At 34.0% G+C, this 15,000-nt stretch overlaps 2 long non-coding RNA genes across 2 annotated transcripts in view; one reads left to right on the plus strand and one right to left on the minus strand.

Moving 5' to 3' along the window:
- The window catches only part of LOC141345190 (uncharacterized), a 172,966-nt gene that overhangs the window by 95,791 nt on the left and 62,175 nt on the right, over positions 1-15,000 (plus strand). The gene's annotated exons all lie outside the window — the stretch shown is intronic.
- Positions 8,954-15,000, minus strand: part of LOC141346118 (uncharacterized) — a 15,143-nt gene continuing 9,096 nt past the window's right edge. Inside the window, exon 3 of the long non-coding RNA XR_012357148.1 lies at positions 8,954-10,056. This is a non-coding gene — a long non-coding RNA (uncharacterized lncRNA). The remainder of the gene's footprint in view (positions 10,057-15,000) is intronic.

Raw genomic sequence — 15,000 nt, forward strand, 5'->3', positions numbered from 1 at the left:
CTAGATTCAACCAGGCCAGATGATTAAGTGTGGGATGCATTGTATTGTGTTTATTAAAGGGGTCATCAGATGCAAAACTCACTTTTACATGTTGTTTGAACATTAATGTGTGTTGGCAGTTTGTGTACTGTACACAACCACCCTACAATGATAAAAATCCACCAGTGGTATTTTTTTTTTTTTTTTCATCTTTAAAAGTAATGTCACCTTTTTAAAATCAGGTCATTCTCAGCTTCTTGTCGGTGTGGCGGCACACTGACAGAGGCCGCTCCCATGATACTGGATTGACATGAGCGCCTTAGCTTAGAACCGCCCTCACCGGGCTGAAACAGGCCAACTCGCCATTTTGTCGACTCAGGTGCAAGGGAAGACAACAATGTCTCCGATTAAGCGAATGAGGTGTTCTGTTGTTGGATGTAATAATGAACATAGCAGTAGTCATTTACTCACAATATCTGAGCCGTTGGAGACGCAGAGGATGACGTTACTTTCGTTTTTAAAAAGGAAAGCACGATCCCGATCTACATATGCATCTAGTTTGTGTGAATCATTCCTGACGCAGCTTCACCCACAGCAGAAGTGAGTATAAGGTTTTTTTTATGCATCTTTGCAAATGGCCTTTCTTAATAATGCGCTTGTTGGCACGTTCCGCCACTAAACGCGGCTAAATGCGGCTAAAGTAAACATTGCGGCTCATAATCCCACATCAGAGAGGTGCCGGGTGTGTAGAACTCATTTAAGGGACCATGCAATAAAATGAGTTGCTTTTTTGCAAAGGTAAGGTAAAAGCTGTTTTTTTAACTACTATTGAGAATGTTTAACCAAAGTATATTACAGACTTTTCATTAAGACCCTAAGGAATCATATGAACTTCCGATGACCCCTTTAAATGCTAAAAAGACGATTATTTTGTGGGTAGGGATTTAAAAAACGAAGGTATGGTTTGCAAAATCTGAGCGCATGGATTGTAAATTCGTGGGTTCGGTTTGTTAATCCGTGGGCACGATTTGTTAAATCGAGGGAACGGTTTAAGAATGGATTGATTTTTTTCTCCTACAGGTGAACTACTGGGCTCCATAGTAATGTATACAGAGGCACGTATTTCCAATGAGCCCATGTTGCAAATTTCTCCACATCTGTTCTGATGATGAAACAAGCTCATCTACATTTTGGATACTAAAACTGAGTTTTTATGTGGCTCAGTAAACTGCAAATACTGTCTGTGAAAGCCGCAAATCATACCTCCAGCCATAATAATAAGATTCCAGTATGCACATAAACACATACTACCCGAATAAAGAATATATTAACCATATATGTTCCGAATACCAAAATGACTTGTGTGTTTATGCCTGTGGTTTTATTGCTTGAATGCATTAGTATGCTAATCAAACCTCCATTTGCTCAAGCCCTAGTGTATTTTGTGGGTGAATGCACAATTCTCACAACAGAGATCAATTATACTCTTCCTTTACAAACATTTTACTCCCTTTATTGCACTGCCTGCAACCATTACACAGCGAGACGGCCACTTTGATTGGCTATTGATAGCCTGTTTTCCTGTTCCTGCCCCAAACTTGTTCCCGTCACAGCTGAGTGGAACAAATAATCACTGTGACTACAAGTCTGAATTCTGCTGTCCGCTTCTCTCTGAATCCTTAAAGGGATAGTTCACTCAAAAATGAAATTTCTGTCATTAATTACTCACCCTTGTATCATTCCGAACTTGTAAGACCTTTGTTCATCTTCAGAACACAAATTAAGACATTTTTGAAATCCGAGAGCATTCTGACCCTGAATTTGCGTAAAGTCTTACGGGTTTGGAACAACACAAGGGTGAGTAATTTATGACTGAAGTGTCATTTTTGTCCCTTTAAGTTTAGTCTTAGGTTGAAATCAACTGAAAATACTCCTCCATATTTACCTGTTTTCTTCCCAGACTGTACAGAAGAAATGAGAATCTTAAAAAAAGATATCTCTCAGATCTTGGGCATCATTAGATGGCAGATCTTCTAGGAAAGTCTCAAGAAGATGTGAATTAAAATATCTCCTCACTAATGAATGTAAAAAATGCGCTCAGGCAAAACAGTTAACGCTAATCAACACAGCTATGGTATATCTGGATTCTCAACCCCTTCACAATATGCCACTCTACTGGAAAATTAAACTAGTTAAAGCCCTTAATTTAGTGCAGGTAGATTGAGTTCTATTAATTTGAAGGTATATAAGCTGTAAGTGTTGTCTGTGATATTACAGTACATTCATTCTTTTTTTCCAGAAGAACTTCCTTATTAATTCAGAGCAGCCAGAGGGCAGATCACCAGTTAACAATGTCGACTCTCATCCTGTCTGGACTTAAGTGAAGCGATAAGGTCTTAAAAAAATAACAAATTGCTCTTTTCTCCTTGCTGCTGCTGACACTGCATGCGTTTTGTGTAGCAAGTCAGTTTAATAAGAGAGAAAACTCATTTTACAGCATGAATATTCATATAATACTGTGGCATACAAATGTATTTCGCATTTTAAAAAAAAAATACTGACCCATAAAATATTACAGTTCTGTGTTGCCGTGCCTCGTGAGGAATGTCTAACACTTTAAAGATGCAGCAGCTTCACTCGTCGTCTTATTCCCCAGATCCATGCATATTGCATTCATAGTGACCTCGATTTAAGTTTACTTGGCAACTGCACTTTTTTCAAGAACTGGAAAAGTAGCTTGAGAGGGTCATTTATCATTTTTTTTTGTACAGTATGTTTGTGTTGCTGTGCCAAAGCATTCGTACTGAGCACATTTACAACAGCGTACAGTGGAAACACTGCGGGCAAACACACCTGCAAAGACATACTGATAATAGTTATGATGTGCAAACAAACTGAGGCTCTACATCAGCCTGTTTGCAGTGACATTATAAAATAACAGACTGGAAAAACTGGTGTCACTGTTTGATATGTTAATATCTGTGGTTATGAAAGGATATGAAAGTGCAGTTCAGATCATTATTTAAGGTCAAACTTTACATTTACAGAACTTGGGCAAGTTTTCACACTTTTTTTTAACTCCAGTGAATATTTTATATATATAAAAAAAAAAAAAGTTAAAGTTAATTATTTAATTAAATTAAATATAATAATCCCTGCCTATGGCTCTAGCTTCCCCAGAACCCTACATAGGAAAAGTACTGGATGGATGGATATGGGGAAAAAAAAAAATACAAAAAAAAAAAAAAAACCTATTGTTAGATAAATGTAAAATTTTTGTTAGGACATTTTTCCTCAAAAACTGCTAGTTTTAAATTAAATAAATGCTGTAAACTGTCACAATACATGCTTTTGGGCAAAACAGTAACAAATAATAAAATAAAAATAAATAAATAAAAATAATAATCCTTGCTTATGGCTCTTCCCCTTAACCCTACAAAAGACAAGTAATAATAATAATAAAGACAAAATTCTGTTTGACAAGTAGTAATAATAAGAAAGACAAATAATAATATAATTAACAAATATAAATAAAATAAAATAAATATTAACAAAAAAAATGGGATACAAACAATGTGACAACTAGCCCCATTCTACTTTACATTTAATTAAAATTAAATAAATGAGGTAAGCTGTCAGGTATTTTTGAGCAAAAAATAAAATAAAATAAAATAAAATAAAATAAAATAAAATAAAATAAAATAAAATAAAATAAAATAAAAAGCCCTGTTCTAATCTACATTCAATTTAAATTGAATAACTGGGGTAAATCAAATTTAATTTAATAAAGTATCACTGCCTATGGCTCTAGCTTCCCCATAACTATACACAGGATAAACAATGGATGGATAGATAAATGGAAAATAATAATTAAAAAAATTTAATAAATTAATTACAAAATAATAATCCCTGCCTATGGCTCTAGCATCCCCACAACCCTACATGGGACCAGGTCGGATGGATAGGTGGAAAATAAATGTAAAAATAAAATAGAATAGAATAATAAATAAAATAAAATAAAATAAAATAAAATAAAATAAAATAAAATAAAATAAAATAAAATAAATAGAAAAAAGCTCTTGTCCTGAGAATTCTTATCCTTTCAGTTAAAAAACCTTCAAACCTACCTTCAAAAATATGATGGTATTAAACTCACAAAATGTTCACAAAAAAATCTATCAATTTAAGACTATAGGTGTTCCACCATACAAAGCTACTGTTAGAGAAACTACACATTTTTTGGCATTTTGCCTCAAAAACCGCTATTTATATCGTGTACAGACAGTGTGACAACTAGCCCTGTTCTAATCTACTTTCAATTACAGTTACATGTTACCGTATAAGTGTGCACTAATATAAACTTTTACCATCTTTACAAGTCCTATCTGAACTGTCAGACTAATCTGAGGCCGTTCCAAGACTCTTTATCCGCCTAAACAATTCTCAGATATGAAATACTCCAAAACTAACACGATTCAAAAGCGTCAAAGAGAAAGAAGGCGACAGACACTCGAGCAAACCCACTCAGAGCGCTCGCCCCCGGTGGGAAACGCGTTCATGTAGCAGATCTCTGCGCGGCGCCGCTGTCCATGGTACTAGGTCACACACGCGCTGCTTTTAGCTTTATTGCTGTTTAAAATTCAGCCCATGCACACAGTCCCCGCTACAAGACAGTTGATACATCAGCAGTTTGACTCGTATGGACTCTTGCTTCTTACTACAGATGCCTCGCGGAGGTAATAGCGGTGCTGGATGACAACGCTATTTTGGTTCATTATGGTGTGGAGCACAAAAGTCATTTTTTCTCAAGGTGACTGGTGTGTCCAGCTACAGTATAATACCTAGTCTGATAGTATTTTTAAAAGCAATCTGTTGCATTTATTATAGGTTTTTATTTAGTCCATCACACCATACTGAGTATCCAATGATGCTGACGGTGCAAAAGCAGTACCGGAAGTGTAACATTTATTAAAATATCTGTAACTCTGTGGATTTTTATGCTGTGTGTGTCACATTCTGATACAATATTTTTATATTTTATGTCTGCTAAAAATTAAACGGGTTTACATACTTACTTCTTACCTGTAAACGTTCTAAATTAATGTCAAATACAACGGTTACCGCTGTTACATGTGGACTGTAACGCTAATGTAAAACTAATGTAAAATTCTAATTTACATGTTTAAACATTATTATTATGCCATAAACATTTTAAAATGTAAACCTATAGCCTACACTGTGGCATTTTGTGCAACCTTTGTAGGTCCAGATTAGAATAAATAAGTAGGCCTACATTAGAAAGCGTTACAATCATAATACGTTTTTAACGTTACCTCAAAATTGGTTTTGCTCCTATAAATCCTACATTTTATCAGATTCTCAAAACTTGTATTGATACTTCATAAGAATCACATATGATATTAATTTCATCCTTTGTAGTTCATTTCCAATTTGTTTAAAACGTTACAACTCGTTACAAACTCACCCGTGTTACAGCATTCCAATGTCTCGTATATTTTCAGCACACTTTTTAATCAGATGAGCCAAAATACACTAAATATGCATTACAAATAGGTTAATAATTTAGGAAGAGAGCATAAATGAGCCTGTTTGTCCAAAAACAGTATTTGAAATTAAAAAAATCTTGATAGCAGAAACCAAGGCTTCAATTTGGGTTACAGATAGAAAGCGTCCAGTCAGCAGAAACATCTTCCATCACATTACCATAGATTTTTTATATATGAGAGCTGAATGCTTTAGTGGCTTTTTAATGCAACAAATCAAGTCCAACATCTCTAGTTTCCCACTGTTTTAGTTGATTTATTCAAGGTAAGTGAATGCAGGAGGCGCATAAGCGCAAATATCCTGCTTACATTCATTCACTTCCTAATTTAAACGGTTTAAAAACACTATAAAATGTTTTTAAAACATCTTCAGCCATCATTCAGTTACAATCCAACTCTAATCCACATCTAAATGTGCGTTCTAGCAAAGACAAGTAGCTCCTGCTTGATTCATTTGACAATGCAGCAAAATCCTGAGGCGCCTCTCGAACATCTTTTGAGGAAAAAAAGTTGTAACGTACCTCAAACAAGGGTCCGATTTTATTCTTCTCCAGGTATGACTGAATTCTTGACTGTTGTAGAGACGCCATGAGAATGTGTTCCGTTAAACAGCAAAGGGTTTAGATATCGTTAAATACCGCCGGGCATCTTCAAGCGTGCGGGGCTGCGGACGGATCTCTAGCGGGCAGTGAGCGGACATCCAGCGCTGAGAGCTCGGCTGCCGCTCCAGCACATGCTGAAAGTAACAGGGCTCGCTTGCTTCCTCGGTTTGCTCACTATCTTATCTGATGGGACTATCCCTCCTCCGGTCTCGGCAGAGTAGCTGGCGAAGGCGTCTTCTCAAAGCCAATCAAAAACATTACACCTTACAGGAATGTTTGTTCATTGGCTGTTTAGGTCTGAAAGACCCGCCCTCGTTGTTTACACAGAGTAAGTGTCATTATTAAACTCATATGCAGGTACTTTTTAATGAAACTTGCATTATGAATTCTTATGAATATATACCTAAATCAGCCACATTTGTAATGTATTATAATGCGTACCTATCCCAGTTTTAAAAGTAGGCTATAATGGCTTAAAATACATAAACATGGCAGTAAAATAAAAATAAAAATATTTAGTTTTGTTGTTTTTGGTTTTGTGTGAATGGCCCCTAAACCAGTTCCGGAGTTGTTTTATATACAGCGTTCCAGTCACGCTAAAGCGTTTTTTCACCACATATACACTGCTGTTCAAAAGTTTTGGATCAGTAAGATTTTTAATGTTTTTTAAAGAAGTTTCTTATGCTTACGGCTGCATTTATTTGATTAAAAATTCAGGGGGAAAAAAAATGTAATATTGTGAATTATTATTTCAGTGTGAAATAGCTGTTTTCTATGTTAATATATTTTAAAATGTAATTTATTCCTGTGATCAAAGCTGATTTTTTTTCATTACTCCAGTCTTTGTTCACATGATCCTTCAGAAATCATTCTAATATGCTGATTTATTATCAGTATTGAAAACAGTTGTGCTACTTATTATTTTGTTGCAACCTGTGATACTTTTTTCAGATTTCTTTAAGAAATAAACAGTTTAAAAAAACAGCATTTGTTTAAAATAGAAATCCTTTGTAACAATATAAACTACCATTTAAACGTTTGTGGTCAGTAAATATTTATTCTTTCTTTTTTTTGGAAAGAAATCATATTTTTATTAGGGATGTCCCGATCAGTTTTTTTGCCCTCGAGTCCGAGTCATTTGATTTTGAGTATCTGCCGATACCGAGTCCCGATCCGATACTTCTATAATAGAGTCAAGAGGTCTAACTCTGTGCCACCGCAGAACTATAGATGTGTTAAACAATAATGAGAACATATTAAAATAGAAAAACATTATTTTAAACTGTAATAATATATCACAGTATTACTGTTTTTTTCTGTATTTTTGATCAAGTAAATGCAGCCTTAATGAGCATAAGAAAATTCTTTAAAAACATAAAAAAACATTTACTCATCTTAAACTTTTGAATGGCAATGTATATATAATGTGAAATATACACAAAACATATTTTATGCACTGACACAAGATGTTTTGGAATTAGAAAGTCAAAATAAATAACTAAATGAATAATTTTTTTTATATAAAAAAAAAAATATATATATATATATATATATATATACATATACATATATATATATATAGTAATAGTTGTATATATATATATATATATATATATATATATATATATATATATATATATATAGTAATAGTCAAAATAATAGTTGAATTTAAAAAAATTACCCCATTCAAAAGTTTACATCCCCTTGATTCTTAATACTGTGTTGTTACCTGAATGATCCGCAGGGGATGTAAACTTTTGAACTGGGTCATTTTAATGAATTCAATTATTATGTTTGCCTATGGACTGTATGTAAACGTCTTTTATGTGAAATATCTTACTCAGGTGAATAACATGTATTTTGAATGATCCCTCTTATTTTGGTAAAATAATTAACATTTTGCATACTCTGAAAGGGGGACCTCAACTGTATATATTTTTTTCTCTCCACAATTTAAACAGTCCATTGGTGTCAGTATATATTGGTGTCACTAAGTTATTACAGAATATCTGGAAGCCATTTACAAAAACTGCAAGTGACAATGAGCCCAGGGAAATTATGACAGGTAAACAATGTTTGTCAGAGACAGTTGCCAACATACAGAGGCCATTAGTGAGATTCCTGAAGACTTTAACGGGTCTGATACCAGCTGCACATTTGATGGATGACAGCACAGCACAGCACATAAAGCAGCTGGGAGTTTGTGTGCACTCAGCACATGCATACTGTCAAACGCACACTAAATACATTCTCTGGAGAGATCGGTAACAAAATTTGAAGCACAGAGTCAAATTAAAATCATTTTTAAAAGGTCTTTGCACTTTTAAAGTCTTTGCATAAATATTTAGTCACACAGCTCCATCAAAAACAGAATTTGTTTTATATAAGGAATTTGATTTTTGAAAATGCCTATTTTGAGTAGAAGCTGAAACATGCTTTTTTGTGTGCATGCCTCTTTAAATGCAAATGAGCTGCTGCTCCCCGTCCCCTTTTCCAGCATAGGACTGTGTCTTTACAGCTCATACATCAGATACTCTGCTAAAAAAAATATATATGTTTGGTTTTGATTATCATGCGTTTTAAACCATATAAGTGTTGAACTTCTAAAATATGGTTTTCTAAGCGTACATGTCCAAAGCACACACAGAAAGTGGCTGTCACATGGCATGTGAGTATTACTCTCTTTCATGTCTTATTGCGCTTAAACTAAAAACACATTAGTTAAAACAAAGTCGGTTATGTCTGGGGCTTTTCTGGTTTGGTAGATGCACTGTGGACCTGATTATAGCACTTAAACACTGAAAAAAGTCACCTTTAAACATTTTTATTTGAAATTAATTACAATTTGACATTACAATTTACTGTAATATTGGGGAAATCAACCTAGTTTTTAGGTTAAAAAAAGAGAGAGAGAAAAATGTATTTGGAACTCAAAATGGGTTAGTTTTATGACAAAATAAATAACTGTCTTTTTCTGTGAAAACTTTTTACAGTAATATTTTGACATGAATTTATATTCCCTTCTGGCTGCTTTTATCAAGAGCGTATTAATTCAGACAGATGTACTGTATAAAATATCTTAATTTGTGGAGTTAATAAACAATTCCTGTTTAGAGCGGTTTCTCAATATTGCATAGTAATGATCGATTAATTTGTTATTTTAAGCAACATGAATATAACATATAACAACTCCTGAGTACTGAATATTTTAAATGTGATGACAAAATGACTTATATACCTATGTAAGTGTTGTATGAACTTTCCAGTACTGTATGTCAGATTCACTGAGACTGCAGTTCTGAGACTGCAACATGTAGCTTAATGCACTATGGTGTTAATAAACTCTAAAAAGTTGAGAAATCTAATAATGTGTGAGCCAAACCCTATACATATGTTAAAGATTTATATGAAAATAGATGTAAATACAGTTGCAATGAGGCTTTTGGATGGAACGCTCAAATAGAACCTATAAACAAAAGTTACGCCTTAACATACAGAGACTAAAGCATTGTGCAAATTATTTTACATGAAGAATAACGTTATTTGAAACAAGACATTGTGATTGACACTCTATTTTTGTGATTGACTTGACAGCAGCTGGGAGATCAGACATCCTGTTTGTTTGATCTTCAGTCTAGAATGAGATGTGCCGTAGCAAAGCATGAAATACAAAAATAATGACGCCTTTAAAAAGCTGTGACAAAAGTCAATAGATATTACGCTGTGAATCCGTTGAGTTGAGAGGTGACAGATCTGCCTCTGAGCAGGAGTGAGGGTGAACGTCCTGACGGTCTCTTGATGTGGACAGTGTGTTTGTCGTTGAAAGTAGGACCAGAGCTGGTCTAGATCAGTTGAAGTTGTGGGTTCAGGGGTCGCCGTCAGGAGGTGGAGGCTGGCACAGTTTGTATAATCTGTTAATAGAATTAAAAAACAATTTTCAAATATTTAAATATTATATATTTGTAAATATTTTAAGAAAACATTTGGTAAGATATTTATTTATTTATTTAAAGTCTCTTATCTTCACAAAAGTTGAATTTATTTGGTCAAAAACACTGTAAAAGTAATATTAGTTAATATAGTAATATTATATAACATTATGAAATATTATTTGAATTTAAAATAACAGTTTCCAATTTAATATATTCTAAATGTAATTTATTCCTGTGATCCAAAGCTAAATTATGATGAATAATGTTTGTTGTCAAACTTTTCCCCATGACTAGAGCAGGACGATGACAAGACGACAATAAGGTCAATAAACAATAACACTATATAAACATGCCGTTTCAATTACAATAAAAGACGAGACTATATATAAAAAATAAACACTATATAAAAATCTCTTTTTATTTTCGTTAAAAAGAAGTCAAAATTGTATAGTGGATTGCTCTATATGCTTCTACCATGCGAGATTTCAAGTGTGTGGTTGCCAGATATCAAGAGTTCAAATCCCCAAATCAGAGCTTCTCTGTTAAAAAGGACATATTTGCTTAATTATTGCAATCTGGCAACCATGCGCACATGCTTGCTCATCATAACAGAAGCACAGACGATGCTCAGGCGCTATGCACTTTTTTCCCATGATGAGATGACAATAAGGACTATATAAACATGAAATATTATTGACGATAAAAGGCAAAAAATCTTTTTATTTTCGTCAAAACAAAGAAGACAAAATATTATTGCGTACTGCAGTATGTGTGTCTACTAGGTGAGCTTTCATGTGTGCAGTTGTCAGATATAAAGAGTTCAAATCCCCAAATCCCCTGTTAAAAAGATACATTTTCTGGTCAGTGTTTTTCTTAATTATTGCAATCTGGCAACCAATCGCACAAGCTCGCACTTCATTACAGACGTGCAGACGATGCGCATGATAAGACAATGACAAAACGACAATAAAGTCAATAAATAACTGTGACCACATAAATATACAATCATTTACGATAAAAGACTATACTAAAATTTATTTTAAAAAACTAAAACTATACAAAACTTGTTTTATTTTCTTCACAAAACAAACTCTAGACAATGCGAGCGTTCATGTGTGCAGTTGCCAGGTAAACAGCTCAAATCCCCAAATCAGAGCTTCTCTGTTAAAATTATTCATTTTCTGACCAGTGTTTTGCTTAATTGCTTTGCAATCTGGCAACCATGCGCAGACGATGCACAGATGCTTTTTTCCCATGGCGAGATGATAATAAAGTCAATAAACTATAACTGTGACTATATAAATATGCAATATCACCGACAATAAAAGAAAAGACAAATGTATTTTAAAAAATAAGAACTATACAAAAAACTCTTTTTATTTTCATCTAAAAAAAGAAAACAAAATATTATTGCAGACTGCTGTATGTGCCTCTACTTTGCAAGCATGTGTGCGGTTGCCAGATATCAAGAGCTCAAATCCCCAAATCAAAGCTTCTCTGTTAAAAGGATACATTTTCTGACCATGTGCACACACTTGCTCTTTATTACAGAAGTGAAGACTATACTATGCACAAATGATGCGCAGATGCTTTTTTCCCATGATGAGACGACAATAAGGTCAATAAATGATAACTGTGGCTATATAAACATGTAATATCATTATTGATAAAAGACGAGACTCAAATGTATTTAAAAAAATGAAAACTATACGAAAATCTATTTTTATATTCGTCATACAAAAGAAGACAAAAGAATACTGCGGACTGCTGTACGTGCCTCTACTACGGGAGCTTCCATGTGTGCGGTTGACAGATATCAAGAGTTCAAATCCCCAAATTGAAGCTTCTCTGGCCAGTGTTTTGCCTAATTTTTGCAATCTGGCAACCATGTGCACAAGCTCGCTCTTCATTACAGAAGCACAGAAGATGCACAGACGCTTTTTTCCCATGACGAGACGATGACAATAATGTCAATAAACGATAACTGTGACTATGTATATGCAATATCACTGACTTTTTATTTTCGACAAAAAACAAAATATTACTGCAGGCGGCAGTACGTGCCTCTACTATGCAAGAGTTATGTATGTGTGCAGTTGCCAGATATCAAGAGTTTAAATCCCCAAATCAGGGCTTCTTTGTTAAAAGGACACATTTTCTGTCCGGTGTTATACTTAATTTTTCAATCTGGCAACCATGTGCACATGCTCGCTCTTCATTGCCGAAGTGCAGATGATGTGCAAAACACTTTTTTTTCTTGTGTGCAGTTGCCAGATATCAAGAGTTCAAATCCCCAAATTGAAGCTACTCTGTTAAAAAGAATATAATTTCTGTCCAGTGTTTCTCTTAATTTTTGAAATCTGGCAAACATGTACACAAGCTTGCTTTTCATTACAGAAGCACAAACAATTTTTCCCATGATGTGACGATGACGAGACAATAAACGATACAAAGTTTATTAAATGATAGGTCTAAAGTCAATAAGCGATAACTGTGACTATGAACATGCAGTTTTTCTGGTCTGTTTCGCTTAATTTTTGCAATCTGGCAACCGTGTGAACACACTCGCTCTTCATTATCTAAGCACAGAAGATGTTTTTTTCCCATGACAAGACAACAATAAGGTCAATAAACGATAACTGTGACTATATAAAGGCAATACCATTAATGATAAAAAACGAGGCTAAAATGATTGACTAATAATGATAATAACTAAAAAGGACATTTGACACAGAACTAAGACTAATTAAAAAGACTAAGACTAAATTAAAAAAATGGCCAACAAAATTAACACTAATGTGTTCCAATTGGCTATGATTATGTCATGTTGCATTTTCTCATATAGTGTGGATAGACGGTTGCTTTATGCCTGGTTAGGACAGGATGTAATGCTACATTTGTTTTATAAAGCAACTTACTAATGTAACCAATGTAAATTTGTGTAATAAACAAGCTAACGACTTTCCTTCTGAGCTGCAGTGAATTTTAAAAAGGTTAACCACAAATCCTTGGATTTAGGCTGCATTTGTTATATGCCAAATAAACATAAGCCACGCAGCAATGATCACATGCAACATGCTATGAAAAGCTATGAGTCATTGTCTTGAGGTTCACGCTACAGTACATCTCCCTACAGACCTCAAGTGACTGTGACAGATTAGAGTTTACGCTGGAGTTTTGTACCTGCTGAGTGGGTCTGTTTTTAACGTATGTCTCATTCTGTTTTCCTGCAGGAAATAGAATCAGGCTCTCATACATGTTCTCTATTTAATGCATGTACACATGCACTCACACATACCTGCAGTAATGTAATGGCTGTTCTGTTGTGAGGACTTGCATTTGAAGCTGGATAATATGTTTTGTGAATTTAATACCCCAGGTTTCTGTTCAATTTCATTTTATACGGATGAATACAGCATAATGCGCACATTTGCAAGAATGCTGTATCTTTTGTTTCACACGGCTCTACTGCAGGGGTTTATTTGAAGAATAAATGCAGAACAGCTCTTCCCAAGTTTTTGTCTCTGGTAAAACTGCGGGTCACTTATTACAACGTTAAAGGGCATTTAAAAAGCAGACATACATTTACAATACTAGATTTGCGTTTTCAGAAGGAAAAATCAGCCCTTGAGAGACAGCGAAAGAGTTGTGTTATACAGTAGCTGAAGGTGAGCTATAGGTTTGAAGTTTCTGCACAAAAAGATGCAACAACGAAGGCCATCACAATTCAATATGCAAATATTACAATTTTCATATTGTTTTAAAAAGATGCATTAAGAGCCAGGGGTGTAAACTTTTTAACAGAATGAAGATGTGTACATTTTTCTTATTTTGTCTAAATATCTTATACTACAGAAAATACCTACATGTTTTCAAGAAGACAAAAGAAGTTACATTTACCCTGATCTTCAAATTGCAAAGGTTTTCACCCCCTGGCTCTTAATGCATCATCTTTCCTTCTGGAGCATCAGCGAGTGTTTGAACCTTTTGTAATAGTTGTGTATGAGTCCCTCGGTTGTCCTCAGTGTGAAAAGATGGATCTCAAACTCATAAAGTCATTTTTGGAAAGGGTTCAATTATACAAAAATGTTGAAAAAAAAAGAATTTGTGGGACCTGAAGGATTTTTCTGAAGAACAGTGGCCAGTTTAACTGTTCAGGACAAACAAGGAACTCATGAACAACTATCACAAAAAGACAGCTGTGGTCATTCGGGTAACAACACAGTATTAAGAATCAAGAGTATGTTAACTTTTGAACGGGGTCATTTTTAGAAATTCAACTATTATTTTCTCTTGTGAACTATGTGTAAATGTCTTTCATGTAAAATATCTTAATTCAGGTCAGTACTAAATACAAAAAATAACATGGATTTTGCATTTTTGGTAAAACAATTAACATTTACACAAGGTGTATATACATTTTGACCACAACTGTAAATGCTTAATATGCTGTTAAGTCTCTTAAAGAGATAGGCCACCCAAAAATGGTAACCAATCAGTTTTTTCCAATTTCAAATTTTCCAAAATATATATTTTTTTCCACACAAGAAAGATATGGAAGCTTGTTTCTGCCACAGGATAAAAAATAAAGGTAAAAAACTGTAACTTTCTATGTCACAATTCTGTCTTTTTTCTTGAAATTCTGAAAACTGTGAGCTATAAAGTCACAATTGCAAGATATAAAGTCAGAATTGTGATATATTAACTGAGCAATTGTGAGATATAAACTCTGAGCAAGAATTGTGAAATAAAAAGTTTTTTATATTTTGTGGCGGAAAACAAAAGAAAAACTGAGTTTCAAAATGTAAACTCACAATTCATAGAAAAAATCTGAACTGCAAGATGCAAACTCAGAGAAAAGTCAAAGTTTATATCTCACAGTTCTGACCTTTGTCAATTCTAAGATCACAATTACATTTATTT

The sequence above is a fragment of the Garra rufa genome, chromosome 11, assembly GCF_049309525.1.
Source record: "Garra rufa chromosome 11, GarRuf1.0, whole genome shotgun sequence".
NCBI classification, from domain to species: Eukaryota; Metazoa; Chordata; class Actinopteri; order Cypriniformes; family Cyprinidae; genus Garra; species Garra rufa.